The sequence below is a fragment of the Oenanthe melanoleuca genome, chromosome 2, assembly GCF_029582105.1.
Source record: "Oenanthe melanoleuca isolate GR-GAL-2019-014 chromosome 2, OMel1.0, whole genome shotgun sequence".
In the NCBI taxonomy this organism is placed as follows: Eukaryota; Metazoa; Chordata; class Aves; order Passeriformes; family Muscicapidae; genus Oenanthe; species Oenanthe melanoleuca.
Window position 1 is genome coordinate 70,186,470 of NC_079335.1, and position 26,224 is coordinate 70,212,693.

General features: G+C 37.8%; 1 protein-coding gene across 7 annotated transcripts in view; it reads right to left on the reverse strand.

Moving 5' to 3' along the window:
* The window catches only part of SEMA5A (semaphorin 5A), a 356,553-nt gene that overhangs the window by 221,792 nt on the left and 108,537 nt on the right, over positions 1-26,224 (reverse strand). For 6 of the 7 annotated variants that reach the window (XM_056483463.1, XM_056483464.1, XM_056483466.1 and 3 more), the window contains one exon: positions 5,732-5,823. The gene's annotated coding sequence lies outside the window, so the exon portion shown is untranslated. Of the gene's footprint in view, positions 1-5,731; positions 5,824-6,991; positions 7,057-26,224 lie in introns of those variants that run through there. The other variant, XM_056483467.1, reaches the window with a different exon arrangement.

Here is a 26,224-nt window from a genome sequence, read left to right on the forward strand (position 1 = left end):
TAATAAAATGCAGAATTTGATCTAGAGAGGGGCAAAAAGAAAAGAGTCTGGACACAGAAAAAACCCCACACCAAACAAGGAAATTTGTATATATTGTATGCATCTGGCCAAGTAAAAAATGGCCAATTTCTGGCAGTGTTAGGAAATGTGTAACTTGAGAAGAGACAGACATTTAATACCAAGGAGTAATAACAAACTTCCTAGCGTGATGTTGTTGCTCTGCTCTAGCTCAGCATGCTTCACCCCAGAGGATGGGACTCTCTCTGAGGTGCACACTTTGGATATAAGAACAAATTCCCCCCATCCCTTCATACATGGCCAGCTCTTTCTCCTGCTACATGACACTTTCACCATGATGTTGATGGGACAGTTGCAGAAATCCTAAATTGCTAATGTCACCATGATGCATTCTGTTTCTTTCACTACAGCCCTACCAATTTCTAGAACTAATAATACAACCGTACACAAACACCTCTGACAGAAGAAATTCAGGGCAGAGTTCATAGCTCTGCTTTTTTAAAAGACACAAACCTGCATCTATGCTGCAATAAACACATCATACAGAAAGATGTTGAAAACAGAAATTGAAACACATTGCTCTCACTGTGAAAAATCTTTGCAAACCTTCAGTGCTCTGTAAACAACAAATAACTGAAACAGAGGGCATCTCATCAGGTTAACCATGAGCCGTGCTGCCAAGATAGAGAGTCTGCTCCAGCTAGCTGTGCTAGCTAGTACATGGATTAACAGGGATTTCAATTTCCAGGGCTGTCAATCTTGCATGTTTTCCAACACTGGATTTCACCACATTTTATAAAGATACAATCTGAATCCGAGTGAAAAATAATTCAAACTGCTTCAGTGGTGTTGCCAAAAGGGCTTCCAGAGCAAACAGATTATACATATTTTAATGCACACACTGCAAGTATTAAAATCTCTGTCATATGAAAAAAGAAAAAAAAGACCATATAAATGCACCAAACTTGGATCAAAAGAGTCAGCTCAAAAGGTCTCAAAACAGTGCCCTTTTCTACAAATTCTTCTAACATTTTCAATCATCACGACATGAGAGAGCATCCCATGAAACTTTAGGCAAATGAGAGATATCTGGAATAATTAAAGGTAGCATCTCTATTGCAAGGAGTGTGATCTGAAGGAGGACAGTTGTGCCAATGGGGGGAAGCTGAACTTTACCCTTAACCAGAATTTTAAGCACAAGTAAAAACCAGAGAGATTAAAATTATAAATCAAGGGCTATTTAGTTTCACACCAGGTGTTAAAACTCTGCTTCTAGATGCCATTAATCTCAGAGATTTAACTAGCTTTAATGGGAAGAGTCTCATTCTCTGCAGCAAGAAACAGTGTCTTCCATTAGGCAGAATGACCTCATCCATCCCTCCCTGATCCTTCTTCACCTCATATGCAGATACAAGCACAGCACAATTCATCACTTCAGTACAAAGCTGTTAGCAGCTCACTGATCTGCAGTTATATTACACACCAGGCACAAAGTTTCTGAAAGAGAATGAAGCTCCTTGACTCTGAAATTGCTACTGAAGCAATTGCTTTGAAGCAATGCAGATTCCTTATATGAGAGAACTGCTACAATGAGCTCTTCATTGTTATGTTTCATTTGTTAAAATTCCACAGGTCCTCCTGCACGAAGGGAAACCCTCATCACTAGACACACAGTGCCACAAGGAAGACACCAGAAGAGTCAGAAGCCCAGGAAGAAGAACTTTTCTTCATAAATGGACGAGGTCAAAGAATTGGGTGGGTGGAGAAATGGCTGACCTACCCATTACTTTAAATTAGTAATGACTTATGTTACATAATTCTACTTCTTTCCCTCTTAACTCCTCTTATTCCACAATTTCCATCCATTTATCTAAAACCACATCCATATATCCCCTCTCCTGAAAGAAAAATACTCTTTCCTCAGGACTGCACATCACTATTTGAAATTGTCATATCATTTTTGTCTTCCCAAGTCTTGGCCATGTTACTTAGAAATTCTCAGTCTCCATTTCAACTTCTTTAGATTCATTTTTGCTACTATTTTAACAAAATTTATTTTTGCAAGAGCAACTAACTTCTGTGACCTAAAAAAAAAAAATCCCCTTGGGAATTTTTTTTATTTCAAGTCCCCTTGGAAAACTTCCCAGAGGAAGTATACACACTCGTAGAAGAAGCTGAAATACTGTTTAATAGTTGCATGGATCCATCCATTTCTGATGAAAAACCAAACACACTGTTTGGACACATTCCCAGTATCTGCTCCTCTCTAAGCTCCTAAAATTATGTTAATTCTTCAGAACTTTATTCAGTAATTCTTCAACCTTGTTTACATCTTTTTATTCAATTCCTTAAGATCAATTTAACTATTTTCCTCTAATCTTCTCCCATTACCATCTTCCTTCCAGTAACCTTATCTGTTCCAGCCATTTCAACTGCTATCATGATGAAACACTGTCATTTTCAGCCTTTCCCCTTTGATCATGATAATATAAATCCAACCTTGTTTCTGAAGCTAATTTGCAATCACAAAAGTATCCCTACATTTATCAGTATTTTCCCATTCTCTTTGTACTTCCTTTAGGCTTTGCCATTTCATCTTGCCCCTTGAAGTCTACTGTCTCTACACTAAAATGGGTGTCACTAGAACTCACAGACTGACAAAAGGTGTTCTGGCAATTCCTCACTCCCTGACAGGCACTACAGACTGTACAGGGAACATGCAAACAGAAAACTGAGATTTTTGGACTAAGAACTGAACTCTCAAAGAAACAGCTTGAACATATTAAAACAAATTTAATTGTAATTTATCAAGTGCCAAAATAAGATTAAAAGCACTTATCTTACAATGACGGAAAAGGCTCCAAGCTCAGTGGGAGACCTCAAATTACATAACAGCTTAGCATTTTTTAAAATAGTGTTAGCAACAGAGTTCTCTTCTGGGACTGCACCCTGCAACCTTACTGTTCATAAAATAGCATTGAAGAACCACCACAGTGGGTCAGGCTGGCTGTTGAGCCCAACTGAAATGACAAAACCAACTCAGACAAAACATCCAGCCTGACCTACTACTCTGTCTTCAGAAGCAGCAAAGAGCAGATGTTTAGAGCAACCACATACAAAAATTCTCTTCCACTCTCCCCAAAACACTTCATACTTCCTATAATTTGCAGCTCAGTAACTTTCTTACCCAGGGCTAGTATGGTTATCAACTCATATTTCTTTTCTTCCTTTTTTTTCCACCTCCTTCTCCAAATTTGTTCAGAAGCTCTTTATACCCATGCAGCACACATAGAATGCTGTGGCAAGGAATTTCAGAACTGACTTACACACTATGCAAAAAAAACCAGAACTAAACAAAGCACTTCTTTTCCTAGCTTTAAAACTGTTTCCTGCCTGTTTCACCTCATCTCTCTTCTAATACAAAATTAGGTGGCACTGAATATTCATTTCCCATCCACATACCTCAGAGCTCCTATAATTTTATAAACACCTAGCATTAGAATCTGGCCACTCTCTCTTTTCCAGTCTAAAAACTCTCATCTAGTTAGTTGTTCTTGTGTGTATGCCTCCTGCATCCTGCAGCTCTTCTTCATTTGTGTTGCCCTTCTCTGAAATTTTTCCTGTTCTACTCCACTTGTTCTGAGATAAGAAGACCAGGACAGCAAATCGTCTTGAAGACACAAACACCTCACAGATTTAGAAAGTGGTCTGATATTTTGAGTTCTCTCCTTTCAGAGCAATTCCTGATATAAACTTGCTTCCTGACTGCTGCTAAAGTATAGAGTTGATTTTTTTCAAAAAATTGCTGCCTATAGTTCCAAGACCTCAAGCTAACTCAAAATAGTTAACATTACCAGTTCTGAATTTCTTCCATCATTTTAATGGCCACTTGGTTTCTTTTGCATTTTTTTCAGTCTGTCCCCTTTTTTGTTTACCTTCTTTTGTCCTAAAAAACTTAGTTTCAGAAACAAACCTCATCACCAGACCTTTGTCCCAAGTCACTTATGAACATGAAAATATGCCCTGGCACTCACAGAGACATCTATGGAAATTCACTGGTGATTTCCAACACACTTTTCTCCTGAAGATTTTCCCTTACCATTTAAACAGTTATTGAGATAGTTGGTAGTCCTCCTCCCTAACTTGTGCCTGTTAATTCCTTTAAAAAATTTTCCAAGAGAACTTTGAATACAGAATGAATTTTCATAATTTAAGTAGAACAATACATCCAATGAGGTATTTCACCTGCATACCAGTTGCCTCCTTCAAAGACCATGGGCCATTTATGTGATTTGACTTCAAATCACAAAAATGCCAGCTAGATAAGATCTCTGGGAGTCTTCCAGTCAGACAGCCTGGCTAGCCATTAAAAGCCACAGAAGACCAGGTCAGCCATAGCTCTGTCCAACTAAGATTTGAAAGCTCCACTGGGAGAGGTGCCACCTCTACCACAAACCCATGTTTTATTCAAAGCCCTACACTCCTACAGAAAAAGATTTACCTACAATGTCCAATCAGAACATTTCAATTTGCAACCTGTGTACATTAACCTCCTGCTATTGGTTTGTCTCAGCTAGGAACATTGGCTCCATCATCTTTGTAAACACTCTCCAAGTAGCTGAAGGCTGATATTAACCAGTTCACCAGGTCTTATTCAGGCTTTTATTCACAGAAATCAATCCTTTCTCAGTATCTCCACTGTAACACTCAATGTTCTTTCTAAAACAGAGATACTAATCTAATTTTTTTAATTAATACACTTAATACACTATACACTTAGTTTAAACAAGAGACCCGCTGGTTTTCAGACTCAATGAGTCCCAATGAACGTTTTCTGAAATTAGACATCTTCAAGTAGTCAGCTGGTGAGACACTTAAAAGCAAGGGCTGCATGCCACAGTTAGTAGCTGGTCTATTTCCCTCTACCATTCCTAAAACAACTGGATAAATTACATCTGGACCTGTTAAATTGAGGACATGAAATTTGTTCCAGAAAGGCAATCTCCCAAAATGCCCATAAGGTTTTCAAAACAGGAACCACCCCACACTTTTCAGTGGTGAGCACATGCACACAAGAATTCTCAGTTTTCTGCCATGGCTTTATCTCAGATCATTCCTGTCATAGTGTCATTACACACAGGCCACACAGAGTCTCCAGCTGCCCTCCTGCTCTTGGTGTGGCTGAAAAAAGCATTTATTAACTTTCTGTTTAGCCTGATAGGGGAATATACTGGTCCTATTTTCTTCTTTGAACACAGACACAGCTTTTTTTAAGATGTCCTCTTGCTTTTACTAGTCTCCTCTACCTGGTCATTTAGCTAGACAGGCTTCCTTTTCCTGAGATGTTTTTAGACTGACGGTAAGCATTTGTGTGGAGTGTCCAAAAGCATCCTGAAATAGTCACCTACAAACATGTTACTCTTCCAGCTACCCTTTCAGGGTCACTTTAAACAAACATCCCCATTTTTACATAGTTTCCCTTTTTGAAATTGAGCATAATTTAAGAGAGGAAAGAAGAGAGGACAATTGCAAGTTCTTTTTCATTCCTCCCGTTTCTATTTGTAGAACTTCCTTAGCTTAGGGAAAAGAGAAAGGCAGAACAACTGTAATGGTCTACAAAGTCACAACACAAGTCTTTTTTCCAGACATCATCTTACAATCTCTCCATGATATCATCACCTACTGACTGAACAAGACACAGTCTGTTACCCACCTTTTAGTCACCATCCCTCTGTAATCATGTACTGCCTCTGTTCAGTGCTTGTGCAGAGCCAAAGTGGGGTCCTGGGTCTACCTTGGGGGCTCCTAGGAGTTAAAGAAACACAGAAGAGATATAATAGGTATTGAGGAGACAGTTCATCAGCAATTCTCAGACTTTTATTGCAGACATAAAACATGTCTCTGAAGTCAATAAATTAGAAATGTAAGGCACTTTAACTACACAGTGCGAACAAGAAGCAAATGGAAAGAGGTAGAAAAAAAAATCATTATTTAAAATACCTGGCTGCTTGGGATGAGAATCAGAAGAGGAATATTTGCTGCAGAATTATCAAAATCCATGAGTCATGAATTTGAGAAAAATCCTTACTATAAAATTTTGCCTTGGTGCCTTAACACCACTAAAGTTAAATATGCCTAATACATAGATTTAAATCTGTCCCTGAGTAGAATCCATGACAGAATTCTGATGGGCAAAACTTCAGTATTCTTCCACCTTTCCACAAAACATAAAGTTCAAGAGAAAAATGCAGTTACCCTCTAATATCTCAAAACAATACAGAAGGCATTTTCAAGAAAGAGATGCATCATTAAGCACATTTCAAGACATTAACCCATCTTGTAGGAATGACAAATATAAATATTTTTTAAATTATCTTGCTTTTTTATTTATTGAAACAAAGAAAGTACTGCTAATCAATCAAGTGCTATCTCTACTTGAAAGAGCAAGATGGGAATCATGCAGCAGTTTCCTGCTCTCAACACCTCAAGAAAAAGGCACTTCACAAGAAAAAACAGTAGCACTCTGTCCAATTTAAACATTCATTTCCTAGATTGAGAATGTCTACAGAACAGAACAAATACACCAGCAATCAACAGTTCACTCTTGAACCTAAACAGAGACATGAGGCAGAAAAGGGGTCATTGTTCCACTCTGTTTACTCACTTATATGAAATGACTGTACTAGATGACTGGAAGTGATTGTGATTTTTTTTTTCCACTGCTTTCCTGACCTATGAAAGTCTCGGGAAATCTGCCAAATGCATAACCATAGAAATGTTTGGAAACATCACACAAGTAAGAAGAATTCTCCATGTTGGCCAACAGAGATTCAGATTTACGTTTACCACATCAAAATTTCTCAAGAATCCCATTCTCCCTATCATCAAGTACTTCAAAATATAATTCACATATTTTCTCCTAAAATAAGAATTTATATCATATCATTTATATCATATGTGCATACATACACACCCCTCAGTGAAATTCAGTGATGTCAAGCTCTGCTGTAGAAGCTGCCAAAAGCAGATTTAGATGGTGCTCTCCAAGATATAGGGATCAATTGAAGCTGAAGGATAGAAAGTCACTTTCAATTTCATAGTCCAAGGCGGTAGAAGAAGCTTATATTTTCGACAAGACATTGCATCACCTTTTCTTTGCCTCCCACTTTTCAGAAAGGCAAGGACAAATTTAAAACCTGGAAGAGGACCAAATTCTGCTTTTTATATTACTATGTACCAGAGAACACTGAAACACCTCAGCACTCAAACTACCCATCACCAGTGCATGTTGATGACAAACTACTCTGAGACATTCAGTCTGTCAAGTAATTAATTATAACTGTTACCATGCAGCAAGTTCTACAGACAACTACAAGCAACCCATCTCCAAGATTCAGTGTGCAAGTGATTTATGTATGCACTCACTACACCAGAATGAGCAGCTGAATCATTAGACTTTGAAACATTACAAAGAAGGCTGTATACCTCAATTTTTCTAAACAAGCCTAATACTACTAGTGCTTTCTATAAGCACTTGATCCTGCCCACTGTCTCCCACCACTCACTTCATGATTCTTATTTCTACATAAACATATCAGATTTAATTCTATCAAAATAAAAGCTTGAGCAAGTTTACTTTTATTCTACTCTTAATAATTACCTAAATGAAACAGGAAAGCAGAGTACAAATCCATTTTATTGATTTAAGGAAAACATGAACTCACACAAAATCAAAGATGTAAAAGTTAGATTTCTACAGATTCACATCTTGCTTCCCTTACAATCCTTCACATGGCAACTCTGCTGCTCCTATGATTGTGACAGCACTCACCAAGCACAACATAGTGCATGCAGTGGGTAGGAGAACACCAGAAACTACCCTGAGTATTCACTAATTCAAGCTAAAATTAGAATAACTCAGTCTACACAGCCCACACCAAACCAGTTTTACAGAAACTGTAAATAAAGCCACCAAAATTAGAAGTCTAACTGCAAAAAAAACCCACATCAATTATTTTACTGGAAGGCATGCAATCATGTTTTAGTTTACTTTTGCTTTGGTTTAGCATCAGTTGCTAAAGCAAAAACGTTAGAGTGGCTTTGCTTCATGTCTCTCTCCCACTGTTTCCTTTCAAAATGAATTTCTGGAATGGATGAAGTTTCAGTCTAACACAAAAACTTCCATGCAAATAGTCAGGAAAAACACCAGACAAACTCACTTTCCAAACAGCTGTTTGTACCTACTCTCAATGACAAACACAGGTACACAAGAGGGGAATTCAGCCATGGTACATTTATTTCCCAGAAGCCCATTGATTTAAAAAAATGGGGCAGCAAGGGGACTTCTGCAAATGGATAAAAATAGACATAGGTGCAGACTAGTGGAAGGTTTCAAGAAATTGCCACAAGATTTAAAGCTAAAGTTCTGATTCCTGCTGCTGACAGGATATGGTACTAAAGTCACTGGTATGACCAAGCAGATTGAATTGACCAAGTGATTGAATCTGGCAGGAGCACCACAGAGAGCACACATGCAGTCACCACCTTTCCTGTTGTATGGGTGCAGGCACTGTGCTCATCTGTCTGCTACACCTGGAAAGACACTTGGCTACACACTGAACTGAGCAGAGAGACACCCTCAGCATGTCTAGACGCCGTGCGTGTCTGCACGCTGAGGTTTCCCAGTTCTGTGCTGTGGCTGCTCAGGCACTGTGCCACAGCACAGCCTCACCTCACCCACCCACTGGGAGCTTGCCCAGGCACTCAGGATCTTCACACAACACCCCATGACAACCCCTGCTCACCTTGCAAGACAAAAAAGGACACTGAGTGCGATAAGAACATGCCAGCTCCACATCATTTCACGAGCTAGCCCTGGTTTTTACTCCACAAAGTTGGCAACCTGAGCTAAGGAAGCTGCTCCAAGTGACTGTGGATGATGTCAGTGGAGCTAAAGTATTAGGGACACCAGGTAGATTGGGTTTTTCCACACTCCAGTGTTCTATGAAGAGGAGAACTGAACAAATATGAGTAAATTTCACATACTGCTTAAATCATTAAAACACATCCTTTGCTTTTGTTGATATCTGGCAAGAGAGAAAATCTTGTCAAAACTGAAAACGTATCAAAACTGAGAAAGGGAGAGGAAAATAAGAGTAAGAACAAAAAGAAAAATATTCTCCTTCCTCTTCCCCTCCTCCAAAACATGCCTGCATTATGCAAATATATCCTTCTTTCAGGAATCAAGGATGAGCAGTTACCACTGCAATCCTCTACCTTGTCTTCCTTCTGCAAATACTAACGTTTCTCCTTATGATATATGCTAGCAAATATTACTACTTATCTTTCTCTCTTCATGCTGAAGAGGTCCTTGCATAAGGAAAAAGATCTCATTAAATCTAGCTTACTTGCTTGACTAAAGAACACACATAGAAAGATGGCAATTACTGAGCAGAATCCAGGCATAAGAAACATGAAAGAAATATTAATAGCCTTCTTAGAAATCTGCATTTTGTTTATATGCTTTCCAAATCACAATATTGGACAGAATAAAACCAAAATAAAATAAATGTAGGGATTTTTAGGGGGGGAAAGCAGAACAAAGGAAAAATCAATAACATCCTTGAACGTGTCCCAGCCACCACTGCTTGAGACCACAGAACCAGCCCATACAAGTGCACCCCAAACAGACAGACACCTGCAGAACAGAAGCTCAATGTACAGAGTGTTATGTCTGCTCCTGCTTCACGTGCAGGGCTGGGAAACTTCCAGGTCTTGACACATGTGTCTTCTGGTTCAACTCAGAAACTACATCCAATCAAAACAGGAGAGTACCAGGACTCTCTTCAGTTCCAGCTTCATTCTTGCCTTGCTCCCAGGCATGAACAACTGTGGACAAGTGTGCACACTCTTGGGTGCATGCAAATCCCATAAGCAGCAGATCTGACTCATCCTGGGTTTGTCAGGCTGACTCCATAGGCATGGTGAAGTCAAAATAACCAGAACAGACTCCTCCAGGCCAAAACAGAAGAAATGCAAAGACTGGAGTGCCAGGACAGGAAACATATTGCTAGCAGGAAAGCACAGACCAGAATATGTGAGGTCACCAGTCAGCCAGAGTTCTCTGGATGAAAATTACAAAACAGAATGACATAACATTTATCTGGTTTTGCAGGGATTTGGCCAATAATAACTCATTTAAAGCCACTGAACTTGCCCTGCTACTTGCTTTAACTCCATTGAGGTCAAAGTGACAGGACATGCTAGTGTTCATTTAGCTTTTTAACTAACCACCACAGATTTATAATCCAAAAGCAGCAGCACTTAGTTCTTTCAAAAACCCCACCATGATCCCAAAATAGTAATTTTTAAAGTATAATACATTATTAAGACTGCTGACAGAACAAACAGTATTACCTTGTACAAAATGGTAGAGATGGAGAAAAACAGTAATAAAAGAGAAATTATTGTGGTCTTGCTCCCACAGAAGTCATGCTTTTCATGAACACTTCAAAGAGCAGGGAAACATGGCCTTTATCCAACTTTCTGCAAATTACACAACTGAGTAATTTATTTAAAATAAATCACTTCTAATACAACTCTGATCTCCTTGAGTTTGACAGCAAAACTTCTGAAAATCTTTCTTCTTGAGCATGACACCATTTATCCTTGTGTTTCTCTGGTCCTTTAGTAAAGTCTATAGTGCTCTGTTGCCACTGGTACTTGCTGCCTACATGTCTCTAAACTTTTACATCATTTTCTGAGCCTGAATTTCACTGGTTTGATGATCCAGGTACACTTTTCCAGTTCCAGGACACTGATAAGAATGGTGTTAGTACAGAGGACACAAAAGGCCAAGAGTCTCATGACCAGAGAAATCAAATTCATAATGCAAGCCAAAGAATAGGATTACTGAACACTGTAGCTTATGTACACAAGATATGTTTCTGTGTGTATCTCTACAAGACTTAAATAAAAATAAATGTTTCTAGCATTTTTGTGTGTCTTTAAGATGAAACCAAATAGATGTATTTTGTTTGGTTTGGGTTTTTTTTTTTTTTTGTTCATTTTGGTTGTGTGTGTGTGTGCATATGTATTTTAATATCAGATTATAATATTATAACTTTAATATGCAGAAGGATACCATGCAATGGTCTTCTCAAGAAATCTCCTTTCTTCCCCAATATGCAACACTGTACTGCTTCTACCTCTTCTACCATTTTCACCTGTAAGATAAAAAGCCTCAACTTCACTCACCCTGACAGGAGAACTACTATTCATGGAAAAAAAATACCATTCCTTTTCTGGAATTCTTCCAAGTAATTTCATGTCTTAACTGATTCTCTGATTTAAGTGACATGCTGGTAGCTGATACTAGCATGTATATTTTAAATTTCATTGATTGTCATGTTTTCCAAAAACTGTGAAAATTTGGGAAAAACAGGCAAAACTAAATACCCTGTAATTTAGTCTGCATGAAACAGTTGCTTCCTTTCTTTCATTTACCAGTACATGGCTCCTTTATTTTCCAAAGGCAGCAAGTAAGCCAAGAAAGGTAAAACCAAAACTATGAATATCATGGAAGATCAGTCCTTAGCAAATGCATCTTTAAATATGTAGCCATAAAAATATTGCTTTCTCTGACCTTTGGCAAAAGCCAGTGAACCTTTTCATTTCAGTTTTAAAAAATTCAAATGAATAGATGACAGTCATCTCCTAGAGAAAGAAAAAGTCCACAAGCCCCAGGGAAGTCCTAGATTTTATTCTGAAATACATTTGCTGTACTGCAGGATACCAGCTGATATGTTTTCTGTAGCATAATTAATTCAGAGACATCTGCTTGCTAGCAGACCAAGGATGAAGCTTGGTTATGATACCTGGATTATAGTTCTCACTCAGGAACTGATTTGTGGTGTGTCTTTGAGAACCTTGATCTGACCCCATTTCACCATTATAAAATGTGAGGACATCTTTTAATATACCCATGTTCTTTAAATAAAATGGAAATTTTTATATATCTCAGTGAACTGCACTGGAAACATCACAGTTCCAATTAAGACTGAACTCCTGAGGATAATGACAATTACAGGAGACCTTTATGGTTGTGTTCTCTCAAAGAGCCCAGCTGCCTTCTGGAGAAACAGGACTGAACAGATTCCTGTAGGTACTGCAGATGCCAAATAATAACAAAAAAGGCTAATCCTGAATATTGCAGCTGTTGATAATATTCACTGCCTGACAATGCAGAAAGTATTACACTCCCTATTGCTTACAGCATGCACTGCTACAGAGAAAGAAAAAAAAAAAGCATTGATATGTAGTCTGGGAGAATCCAAGACGATAGTCTGAAGAGGAAAATCCAACTCAGTGCATATAGCCTGAGGTTATTGGAAAAGTGTCTGCTAATATGCAGCAGGCTCCCATAATTGTGCAGCTGAAGTAATAATACCCCAACAAGATGCAATTACAATGTACAATGTTTAAAAACCCTGCCAGTTTTTACACGTCAGTTTATTCCAAAAGCTGGCTTATCCACTTTGTTAGTCTAAAAGTATTCCAAGTTATTTAAAGAAATAATATCCATTCCATTTTAAATACAGGAGATCATTTAAAATCCTAGGTAAGTCTATAAATTCTACTTGCTATGTATCAGGAAAAAAAAAAATTTACCTGCTTTTCCAAACAGGGGGAGACTTCTTAAACCTTATGGGAAAGGGGGTTGGGGTTATACAGTTTAGGGTTCCAGCACAAATGTACTGAAATCATTGATAATACAAGAGAGAGAGAAGTAACAACAGTTTCTTTGTCTATGGTGCTTTCATATTCTGTGTCATTTTTTTTTCTGGCTTTGATTGTTCTCCTTCAGTGATGGATGCTTTCCCTTCTTCCATCTCAGCATGCATGAGAGAAAGACAAAACTTAGCATATCCATCACTGGAGCCAGAACACACAGCACAGTCCATCTGGTACCATAAATCCCAAAAGTGATAGATGCTCTCTGCTTCCCCCAGCAAGATTCTTTGCTCTCCCACTCTCTTTTCAGCATGAAGTTGAATGCTGTGGAGTTTAGGGTTCATTTTTCAGGTGACTGTAGAGATAGGAAGAATATTGTTGTTGTGATGTGGACATATTCCAAGCCTTGTCTGAAATACTCTTACCCAGGGCCAAATGTTTTCCAGCAGCCTATCCCTCCCTTTGCCACCCAACATGCACGAAAACTCCCATCTCCCTGGCTGCTCACCGTGCTGAAGCAATCACAAATGCCTCAGGCTAAGCAAATAGAGAGAGGTAAACACTCCAGTTCTGGGCACCATCCCAGGGAGGACACACACAATAATTTCCAAGCTCCTCAACAGATTTTTTTTCTTGTGTTCAGTACTAACGAGATTAAGGAAGAAGAGTTTTAATACACAAGTATCACCCCTGTCAAGACTTTGATTGCAATGCCTAGTTCATCATAAGCTTTTGTTGAAAACAAATGCCTTCTATGCTCTGCTGTGCACTAGGCTTAAAACAGTAGGCATCAGATCTCAGAATTACCCCGCACTGTGCCCACAGTGAACTTCTTTTTACAGCTCTCCTTCCTCTTCTATCTCCAATCCACTGAATCTATGCTTATTTTCAATTTACTTATTACATCCACACTAAGTAGAGCATGAAGTACAGGATTCCACATTCACCTCAGGCAGCTGAGAAAGAAAACCTCCTGCAAAAGACAGCAGAAGATTTTGGTAGCTGGTGCTGGGGTTATCTGGAGTTTTGGTACTCAAGCTTTGGGAGAACTTATGCAGGAAAATATTCAGAGGCACAGGCACATTGTCCTGAGCCAAATTTATTAAAATGCAGTGTTAATACTGGTATCAGGTATTGGCTCTCATTATCTTTGACAATTCACCAAGCAACACAATTTCGATGCTAATTCACAACTTAACAGTGTAATACAGTAATACATACACAACTAATTGCACTAAACTCACCAATTAACAGGCAACTCCTACTAGAAATACCATTTGGAATTTCTAAGGATTTGAATTGTGAAACAAAGATTTTGCTTACTAGAACAGAATGGTAGCATGCATGTCCTGTTTAAATTTATCTGCAATGATTTGTATGATTCTGTTGCTTCTCATCTCTTGTAATTGTATATGAAGAAAGAGGTATTTGATTTAGAACATTTGCATCAGAGCAAACCACTAAAATTTTCCTAGAACTGCAGGAAGTAAATAGTACAAACAAGCAGAAAAAAACATCAAAGACACACCCAAACTTCATTGGAAATTCTGATTTTAAGACTGGTACTCCCTTCAGAAATACAAACAATACTGCTGGAAAAGCTGCCATATTCCAAAGTTCTCATCATCTTTCAAAGGTAAGATAAGTAGAAACAATGCAACAAAGCAAAGAGTTGCACTGCAGATAAATTTGTGAGATAACCACACTTTGTCTAAGGTAAGCTTCAAACTCTACCACAGACTAAATATATATAACTGGTGCCCATGCTGAGATTGTCAGGGCTTTTACCCACCACACAACTTATTCTCTCACTTTCTACCCCAAGGTCTGAATTTCTTCAAAACAAATTAATTTGACTCTCACATTACTTTGTGCTGGAGGCAGTATTGATACACAGAGATCACAAATGAAAATTAGACCACACAGAAGCGCTTACTAATTTTTCCCTTATAAACACAGTGTTAAAATGAAATTTAAACAGTATAACAATAAAGTAATAGGATTTTTTAAAAACACAACATTTTGAATAAAGTTGTATTACTTCACCATTATCACAGATGAGACAAAACTGAACAAAAATGTGTAAGCACATGGGAGACATTCTGCCATCATGATACCACACAGTCACTGCTGGCCCAGAAGCGAACAACATTTTGCACATCCAGGAGGCCCCTCTGGTTCTCTCCCTCAGAAACTCTGAGCAATAGTGAAGGCTCCAGTTAAACAGAATTCTGACTTAAATTCCTTCTTCCTTTTAGCTCAGGAAGAAGGACTTAATGCAAAGTGAACTTTTACTTTCAAATATGCAGCCTTGGCTTTTTGAAAATCCTAGAAGGGCACTCAGCAGATACTTTGGTAGAAGCTTCTTTCCTTTGCTCTGTCTTAATCAACTTAAACTTATGCAACTGTTTGAACTGGTCTGAGGACTAAATTTTACTATAATAGAAGATTTTTTTCTTCACCAAAATAAATCTATTTAAAAAAAAAAAAAAATAGCAGCAATAGTCCGCCTTCACTTTTGTTAATTTCTTAATATGCCCTCTCCTTTCTTCATGGAGGAAAAGATACTAAAACCAGTTCATTGCTATCCTCCACTGCCAAACAAAATAAACTAAAAGATGCCTTTTCCTTTTGTTTTCCTTTTGTCACATACATTTCTATGCAAAGAGATAACTTCAGATATTTCCTCTAGTATGATTCAAGTCATAGTCTTAACTGTGTATCATCTGGAGAACTTGGTCTTTGAGAGATCAAAGACACCTCCCCAGTTGCCCAGTTGAATTCAGAAAAGCATTCTTCTTTATACAACTTTAACCTGTGTTACAGTCCCTCCTCATTCCCCAAAAATCCTCTTAAGGTCACGGTTCAGATGCAGCATTTGAAGAAAATTTTCCCTACCCAGAAATTTATTTTTCACACTACTTCGTGTGCTACAACTGGGAAATACTGGGGAAAAAAAATGGGAAAGTTTCCTATTTCCTTGTCAGAACATGCTGCTCCCCAGAACACCTATGGCCCTTGTACTTCATGGCAAAAACCTTGAAGTTTGTAGAGCAAGAAATCAGACAGTCAGAGTGGTTTGGGATGCAGCACAGGGCAGTTCTTGAGGCAGACACCAAACATCAGGGAAAATAGAAGATGAGTACTCTGTTTTTTCTTTATTTTGCACATCTTGTTATGGCAGGCTGGCCATATGCAGCTGTCAGAATGCAGCTATAGGCACAAAACAGAAAGCAGAACCTACCCTGTAGCTCAGTAACTCCTTGTTCTCCTATCCACTGAAGGACAGCTCAGAAAAATACTAAAAATGAAAGACTCCAACAGACACTTCTTGATACACTGGATTTAGTTATACAGGCTGCATTACTTTTTTACAAAGTATAAGGATCATCTACTTTTTTATCAGGTAGTCAAGAAAACACCTCATTTTCATATAGAGAAAGTGCTGAATAGTCTGAAAATGCAAAAGCAGAGCCTGCTTGAGAGATGGGAATTAAGGCAGGGAAGAGGGGGAAATAATTCAGTAACAGAAGGAAATCAAAACTAATACTGAAATGGAAGGACAAGGCAAATCATCAAGTGGGAGGTTAATAAACTCAGCACCAAGAATCTTGCTCTTCTTTAGACATTCTTACATGTTTAAAATCTCTACAGGAGGCGGCACTATTTGCAATTTCCTAATAATGTCCCAATTCATGCCCCATTTCTGCACGTCTTGAAACATCTATAAGTCAGAAAAGCCACTACAGTAGTTATGGATGGGTAGTCTATGTGCAGTATGCTTGTTTTCTGTTTTTTGGGGTTTTTTGCGGTTTTTTAGATACAGTTGAATATATTTAAATTTTTAACAAAGTATCACCAGGATTTAAAATACTGGTTGTACTCTTTTCAGGTTCCAAGCTTGGCTTGCAGTTTGCAAGCAAAGATCATTTCTAAATAAAACCTAAATTAATAAGGGGAAGCTCAAGAAGAATGTTACAGTTATCACAATATCTTCCCTATATCCTATTCAGTGACATCTTTAGAAATGTCAGTCTTTTGACAGCAGTATGGTAAAGTTAGCAAAGATCATTTTCAAGGCATCTTTGGGATGCAAAGTCAATAAAAGCTACTCAAGAGCATCTCAGTTCTGACTCCCCAAAATGCATAGTGGAAATCTTGTGGGGAAACCTGTATAAAACCCCAAGTTAGTTGCCCACCTGCTGTGTGTATTATATATGCACAGGAACACAATTTCTTCAGGTATTTTCTTCCATTCTGCATTAGCCTATTTTCCATTCAGCATATTTTGCTCTTTTACTTGCCTTTGTGTATCAGAGAGCCAAAGGAAGAAAAAGATGGAAAAAGAAAAATAACAGTAGACTTAGGGAAAAAAGGATTGGTTAAGGATGCCAGAGATGTCCCCTTGATGGCAAAGGAATAGGGAGAGTTGAAGAGCAGCAACCATGCTAAAAATTTCATTCAGATTAAGCATTCCCACTGGTCTCTACAAAACACCAAATAAACAGGACTGGAAGTGATTCAATTCCAATGTCAGCCTTTGAATACCTATAAATATTCCCACAGGACTAATGAGTAGTCCATTTCATAAGAAATATTATCAGTGCAGGATGAAGCTCACCCTTAAAATGCTGGGAGAGATAGTGAGGGAACTAAATGTTTAATGGATCCATCATTTCCAATATTTTCATCCTGCAGCAGAAGAGCATTCATCTTCTCTGCCTTTCTTCCCAGACAGTACTATTTTTAAATCAACTGTATCACAAAATGGTTCTTTTTATATATTACAAATAAGGTCCTCTGAAGCAAATGAGACACAAAGAAGGGAGAACTGTCACATAAGAACACCTCTGGATGGATTTGACAGTTTTCTCATTTCAGACAAGTTACATCATTTCAATTGCTTCTCTACCCCTCAAAACGGTTTCCAAAACTCTTCTTTGCATGGCAATAGTCATAACTGATCCTCAAGAAAATTGACCAAGATGCAAAATTCTTTATATTTACTGAATTATGGCTGTCCTTCCACTTCCACAGAAGAACTAATACCTCTGCTCAAAGATGCACTGCATCATTGATGCTGTTTTGCTATTAACTGCAGGTATTGGTCTACCAGAACATCAGACATATGGTAAAAGTAGCAAATGGCCCACACTTCATGGTTGTCCAGATTTTTATTGCCCTCTTTTAATTATCTGGCTTTACAATGCAATTCTTCATTACCTATCTTGGATTATCCTGTTTTCAAAATGCAACAAAACCAACGTAAAGTCACATGAAGTTCTCAAACACTTTTCTGAATAGCAAGGTTGGTCAAATTAGACTTCAAACAGCGCTGCAGCGCTTCTGAAAATCTTTTTAAAAACATCATCTGCCATATTTTGAAAGAGTTTTGAAAAAACACACACTCAAAACAAAACCTACTTTAAATGGTAGTACCTCATCCTGCAGATGACAAGCTTTGAGTTCCCTCATAGTTTTTCATTAAAAGAAAACCCATAATTTAATCCTGCAAAACAGCTCTAAGAACTTCTGTGTCATGGATTATTAAACTGAATCAAAAGTAGAAATATGTTTAGAGTACAACATAAATCTGAAACTTGAAGAAAATCATCCCCTAATCCCATCCAGCATTTATTTTAACTAAATGATTTATTTTTACAAAACTCTCACTAAAGTCCTAAGAAAACCTGGATACATCCACCTACAAAAGGAGACAATATTTACAATTATTTCTATGCATGCCAGCATCCCTGTTTTTTGCACTGTTCTTTCCTTTACCAGAACATTAATTTTAATGCTAAGGAGTAGGTAAGCAAAAGAAAGCACAAGTAAAACCATCACCACAAATCCTAAACACAAGAGACAGCCATTTAATTGTAAATTTACTGTGCATGCTTGAATAAGTAATTTGCACTTAAACAGAAGAAGAAATTTGTTAGTACTATTTCAAATTTCATTGCCCATCACCCTTAAAACTCAAGTACTCTAACACACATATGCACATGCACATATATAAAATACAGAACAATAATAGAACCACTTATCATGGTCATCCAAACCACTACAAATCTTTAAATATTTTATCCTAAAACATCAGGGGAAAATCAGCTGCTAGAAAATTGCATTAACTCTTTCATCCCAAGTCATGAGCACCACATATAGTTCAGCTGAGAACTCACACCAAGAAATGTTTTTCATTTAAAAATAAAATGCTGCAATAGCAGAAGCCCCAAGACAATATTTTAGAGAATCCCAGTCTTCTAATATCCAGGCATGCACACACTGCAGTATCTTTTTGGCTTCTAACATAGGTAGGTATCTCAGAGACACTACATCATCCTTGTCTAGGATGCTACCAGGAGACTGAAATTCAGATTCTGAGATGCATTTAGAGTCAAGGAACAAAGTCACTCCACAGGACAGTTGCCTTCTGCTCCTGTACCAGGGAAATTAAAGTCTCTTCCTTGTGAAGAACTGAACACTACAGATCCTACAATTTAATCTGCCATCAATAAAGAACACATCTTCAGAGAAAAATGGGAAAATATGGAAGTCACAGCCATGATTCAAAACAATCTGGAAACTGAAGATAAGAATGGAGGAACAACAGAACCAATAACCAACAAAATGGGTCCATGTTCAAGGTGCTAACCAGAACAGAGAAAAATTTCTCTTAATTGCAAGAAGGAAATACCACAAAAAGAGGCTACAGAATGGACCACAATCACTGTGCCAAGCAGAAAAGAATAAAAAAAATAAATAAAAGCAAAACAAACCACCAAAATTAAGCCTGTAAGAATGATAAATGAATAATCACATCACCATCAAGGTGTTTAAAGTACTTCACTTGCAAAGCAGCAGTCACAAATCACAATTGACTGAGATCTGATTACAAAAACACTGGTGGCACCAAACCCATGAAAAAACAATGGCCTAATGACAAGGACCACTATAAGCTCCATGTTTGGTCTGTTATTTTCCCAGCTAGAAGTCCTCAGACTGTAAATGCAGTGCAAAAATGCCATCCTGAGCACAAGGGAAAACACCAGCAATGACTCCTTTGCACTCTCTTTTACAGAAGACCTGATCACTAGTTGCAACTCCCCTAGCTACTAAATACATAATGATGGGACAGAATCTTCACCTCTAATGTGCCTGAAATGCTTGACTTACACTCAGAGCCTATTTAGAATACATCTTGTTGGATTTCATGAACCTTTGTTTTAAATCAGTTGCAGCTCTTGGCATATTACAGAGTCTGTAAAAGAAGCTGCTCTTTTCTCAGCATGAACACAAGCTTTTCAAAATGGATTTTGAAAAAGTTACACTCTCCAACAAAGCTGGAAATAGCAACTGCTTAATGTTTTAAAACTTTTTGTAAGCACTGGTCACAGTCATCAGTAGTCCAGCACCTTACCAGATGAAGCAGCACCAGAAGAAGGGTACTTGAAGCAAAACACAACTTCACAACTTTCTTCCTCTTAAAAAAGTAAAACTGAAAAAAGGCAGTGGGGGTGGGGGGAAATAAAACATTTAGCAAAAATTACTGGAACTTTTCTCCTCCTAGGTATATGAAGAACAATTTGTGACAGTTGGGTGTCTAGAAATACTCAGAGTGGTTGTCCAAACCCTGCCAGTGTCCTCCTCCTCTCTGCCAGACTTCCCATGAACTGAGTGAGCTCTGAGGCCGCAAAAAGGTTAGAGGGAAGAAGGGAACCTAAGGTCAGAAACAAGCTTAAACTGACCCAGCTGTAATAACAAAAACACACAGGCTTACAACTCAATAATTTTTACTCAAAAAAACCCCACTGGTTTAAAAGGCTTTATCATTTTCTCCATGCAGATTATATAAACAGAATTTCTTGCTTACACAACTTTTTTTTGTTTGTTTCTTGCATACAGCAGTAGAAAAGGCTTTTAAAATCAAAGTAAATAAAAAGGCACATAAATGTGAATACTCCTAAATCACAAAAGCCTATAGCTGAATCCACACTGAAAACATTGGAAACTTTAGCTTTGTGAAACAATTACCATATTATCTCACAGGAAAATTCCCTAAGAAATAAAACAAATTCCCAGAGGATTGTAATTGCTGAAGGTATAACTGTCAAATGCACTAGAATTCTTTAAACTTTCAAAATATTTTTTTTAATTTTTGGAGTCTTTCAAGGGGTAAGGATGCTCCTCTCAGAATGCAGCTGTGAGTAACTTCTTACCTCAGCAGCCTCTCCCCTGTCATCTCCACTATCTTTACACAGCAGGTGAGAAAAAAGTGTAATGTGCTTTTCACAAATAGGGCAGTTGCCAAAGCCTCTTGGTATTTTGATGTGCTGGAGGCTTTTTGCAGATTACAGTCACGACAGACATCAGGGTCAGCAACATTGCATGCAGGCAATTCTCTCATGCTGAAATACTCAAAGCAGCTGAAGCCCTTTTATCTAATGTACACACATTTTCTAAAGCCTGATCCTTGATATCCATGCCAAATATGCTTGAGAGGTGAAATGCAAAGTGAAATTATTGCAACACCTTTCACAGCTGGGAAATGCAGTTGTGGCCTGTTCTTACACATTCAGGTACAGGACTATAAACAAGCATTTTCTTAGCACATCTTTTTCCCAAAACTACTGCCAGTTTTACCTCCAACCTGCCTTTTCAACCAGCCTCTGCTGCTAATTTATCACCAGGCCTTCCTCCCACTCCATCTCTCTTCAGAGAAGCTGCACATCAGCATCTGCACATCCCTTCCCCTGTTCTCCTGTCCCTCCCTACTTAATTTGCTGATGCCTTAAAACAAACTTGCAAGACACAGTTGTTTACAACACAAGACAGATTTGTTTCACTGTTCCTGGGTACTCCCTTCAATTCATCATCCATTGTTTTGTTTTAAGGTGGAAACATTTTGCATTGTTCCAGGCTTCTTCTATGGTTAACAGAGCAATTCTCATTACAGCTCTTCATTATTAAACAGCTCCCTTTTTTTCTCTGCTTGAGGGCAGAAATGTGACAGTCAGAGACCAACTCCTACCATAAATACCTTTTCAAAATAAAATACCAAATAATAAAATATCCCTCATAAAAATCTGCATAAAATATTTACAGTGAGCATACCCATGAAGAAAATAATATTTTCCATGGACATACATCAACGCAATTGAGTGTGAGGTGAGAAATCCAATAAGTGTAAGTGCCCCAACATAAGCAATATATGTCAGAGAGGAAATCACAGGAAAACAGCAGACTGACATCAGTTACCATCATAAGCATGGAACCCAGGAAATACTGGCAATCTATTTGATTTGTTTATGTTCAAAGATATGATCTTTAAAGAGGTACAGTCGTATAAGATGAAAAGGTTGACTTTTCATGAAAGCAGAACATCATAAATGCATGGTTGGATTGTGGATGAAAAGATGCATCATCTAAATAAAACTTAAGTTGCACATGGCAAGAAAACACAACAATAAAATTATCTGAATAAAAAAAAGTATCATGCTTTGCACACTTGCCAGACCCTACCTTTCTACATTAAAACTCCTTGTAAATTAATCCAAATCCTTAAAAGAGAAAAAACAACAACAAGTGAGAGATTCTTCATATAAAGAATATAATTTTTTTTTCAATTTAAATCCAAAATCCCTTTAAGCAAGAAACAAGACTAAACAAGACTTATTATTTCCTATTTATTCTACTTTTATACCACTACGATTAAAGAAAGTCTCAACAACAATGAAGATGAAGTGGTTTCATATTAATTAAGTACTCATTAGAGAGAAACCTCACCCTTATCTCAATGAAAAGCATTCTAAAACATCACAAGAACATCAGAAAGAAAAGCAACTCTGCATTCAGCACTAAGCATTTCAGTCATTTTACTGATTTCAAGAAGCTCAGGAAAATATTCTATTGAATGCAGCTGATTTAAATTGGGAAAAGAGCTGGTCATCCTGTGGAACTGGAGTCACACTGATCAGTACTGCAGGCCTGTGCAATTAGAAATGACCAGCTGTAATTCAGAAATAAGCAATACTTCAGGATTGACCTCCCATAAACCACAGACATTTATTTAACTTTTACAGTTCATAAACTAATAAATTATGTGTCTGGGTGGGTCACAGAGGATCACCCCTAAGAGAAGTTAAAAAGAAAGGACAGAGAGGCTGAGACCTGGCTGCTGTGGAGGGAATGGCACCAAGCAAGGTTGGACAGATGGCAGCTGCTCTGGACACTCAGGTCCCCAGCTTTAACAAAGGAGCCAGGCCAGGCACATCCAAAAGGACATGCCAGGAAAGCCACACAACACAACCTCTCTGTGCACCTTAGGGCAAAGAAACAAAACAATGCTACAAGGCTTTGAGATTTATAAGACTGTCTCCAGGAAATAATTTTTTACATAAAAATATGATCTGGTATCTCTGTACAACACCACCATTTACCTTTTTTTTTTCTGGCTAAAGCAGAAACAAAGGATTTGTACATTTCCTTTCTCTTTATCTTTCTCCTCAAGAACCAAGTAAGAAATGTAAAAGTCTAACCAGCTCACCACTTATCTTCACTAGCATTTATCTTACAAGTGTTTCTATAGTACATTTTTCCTACACAAAACAGTGTCTACTCACTTACTGTATATGTTTTATATATTAAAAACACAAATATACAAAGCGTACACAAAAAGAAACACCAACTAAAACCATTAAAATAAACCAAATAAATTTACTTTATCAAAGTAAATGTTCTTCCCTGCCATTAAGCAACTCAAAGAAATATAAATGTTATGTATTTATTAGAAAAGAGTGTAGGGGAGCACAGCTCACAATATTTCCAGTTTCAATGTCATTATCTCTATTTTAAAATACAGCAACTTTATGACTTACCATGTTTGCACTTTTAAGCTAAGATAGAGCAGCACAAATTTCCTCTGTATCTTTTAAGCCAGTTCAATCATCTGCCTTGGAAAGTCACAGATGGCTTGGTACTCTAAGTGTACAGCAGGTGAAAACAAATGCCACATCAGGGCTGTATCTGTGTTCAGTAACACAGAGCCTTCAGTGTGATGGCTCTAAAGGTTACAAAGAAGGTTTTACTCAGCTATCTCTAACTTGCATTTTCTATGCATTAAACTTACCCAGCTTCAATAAAAAGTGTTCTTCTCATCATTTATGCATCTGAAGTGTTTTTCCCTATAAAGCTGGCATTCTGTCAGCTTAGAGATTGCCTGCTAAACTGCCCATTTTGGCTTCATTATAAAAAACAGGAACAGGCATGCTTTTATGAGGCACACAGCCAAAAATGAGTAATACCTAACAATTTATTTAATTACAGAAAACACAAATTTGCTGAGATGCATGCAATGTGAAAGCTAAACTTATTTCCATTTTTAAAAATCTGTCTCACCATAAGTAACTACATACCTACAGTATTTGATTTCATAAAGCTAGATCAGCATCTAATAATTTCTAATATAAAGAGCATTCCATAGCTAACTCAGGGCAAGTACAGTGTACTCTTAATTACCAATATGCAGGCATTTTTTAAAAATATGCATAAAGCAACTGATACTGGGGATAAAAAGAAGTAAATGTTGTTTAGCATTTATTATCACCATGCAATTGAAATAGTACCCACAGAAACTGAGTTTTTTTAAAACACAAGGCTTCACTATTGTTCCCTTGACATTTAGCACCAAACACTGAATATTTACTGAATGCTGATAAAATGCGAAGCATTGACTGTAGTGTTATCAACCATTAATACATTCCTCATTAAATATCTGTAACAGTATCAGCCTGTTAATACAACTACCTGCCAGTCAAAACAAACAGTAATTCCAGTTCTTCTAACAGCAATAGGAGACTTGAGAAATGCAAAGGGCTGAGAGATAATATGACCATCTTCAGCACACACACTTAAGTTTGCAATAGCACACCACATCAACATAGCACCAAATTTTAGAAAACTGTGCTCCTGGGGTGTGAGTCATAGCAGGGAAAGAGCTAGCCCTGCCAGAAGGCAACTTCCAAAGCCCACATACAGGGCTTGGTGGGAAAGACAAGATCACTTATTCCTCCTGTAGCAAATCACACCCTGTCATTTCCATTTCCAGAAATATGGCACTTCACTGGCATTTATATCTTGACTTCCTAAACAACAATCACCAAAGTGCATTTGCTTTTTTAGGGGTTAAGGGGGGAGGGGGGAGAGAGGAGTGTTCTGATTCTTTACATTAACAAAACAAGAAGGATTTGGCATTTATTATGACCACAGAAATTTCATCTCAGAGAACACAAATTTAACTTCAGGCTAAACCTTCTCAAGAATGTTAGTTCTTGGGAACTAACACTTATTTACCAATGAACTTGACCAGTGATGCATGTGCAATGACCTTGCTGTGTTCTGCATCAATATTATCTAGACTTATTCTAGACTCACACACAAATTACTCCAACTTTACAATCTTGGTTATTTCATAGCTATTCCCCAACATTCTGCTTATTTTTTTTTTTCTTTTAATTATTTTTGATTGAGACTAAAGCTGATAAAACCTTGTTTAATTTTTCTCCAACTTCATATATTGAACAGATCACAGATACTTAGTCATAAGATCTCTGTCATCTTGCATCCTCCAACGTCTTGAACTTGTAAAACATCACAGCAGACTCTAGACAGAGGTGGCTCCCCCTGTGCTCACATCTCCTGGCATCCCTGCAGTACAACCATTTTACACACCAAGCCTGCACACACATGCACACCATGGACAGGTTGATTCCCCTCTGAGCACTCATACAGTGCTTTCTGCCTCCTTTTAGCCTAGAAGCTCTTTTATATAGGGAAACAAAATCCAGTCAGTTCAAGCTGTTTAAAAATTCACTGTAAACATAACCATTTACCACTTCCGACTTTGCATTGAAAAGCAAGGATAAAAATCAAAGGACAAGGGATTACACTGGTTCCATCATTTCTTATCTTCCAAAATTCTTTAATAAACTCCTTGTTTTTATGATAATCAGCTTTACAGCATAGTTCCTCTTGAGTTAACTGGTTTACTGCCATGAAACCACTGCAAAATTAGCCAAAAATAAACAAGCCACAAGCCCCTATAATTGGACTCTACTATCTTATCCCCTCTATATCAAAGCAAACATCTCTCTTTCAAGCAGATATTTCAGTAAAATTTAGATATAAGTAGAATAACCAATGGATGTGATTGAGGAAGAAACAAGTACAACCCAAAAGATGCATGTACAAACCATCAACTGCATTCTTTTGAAGCTGGAAATCCAAGGAGGAATGGGAGAAACAATTACCACAGAGTAGTAATGAGCCATTTTCATTTGTCTCATGATTTCCAGCTGATAAATTTGGGAAAGTGCCAAAGCAACACCCTGTACTAGGCCTAAACACACTCAGCTGCATATTTGCTCCTGAAGCTGGTGTCAGAATACCCAAAATACATCTCTAACAATGGAATGGG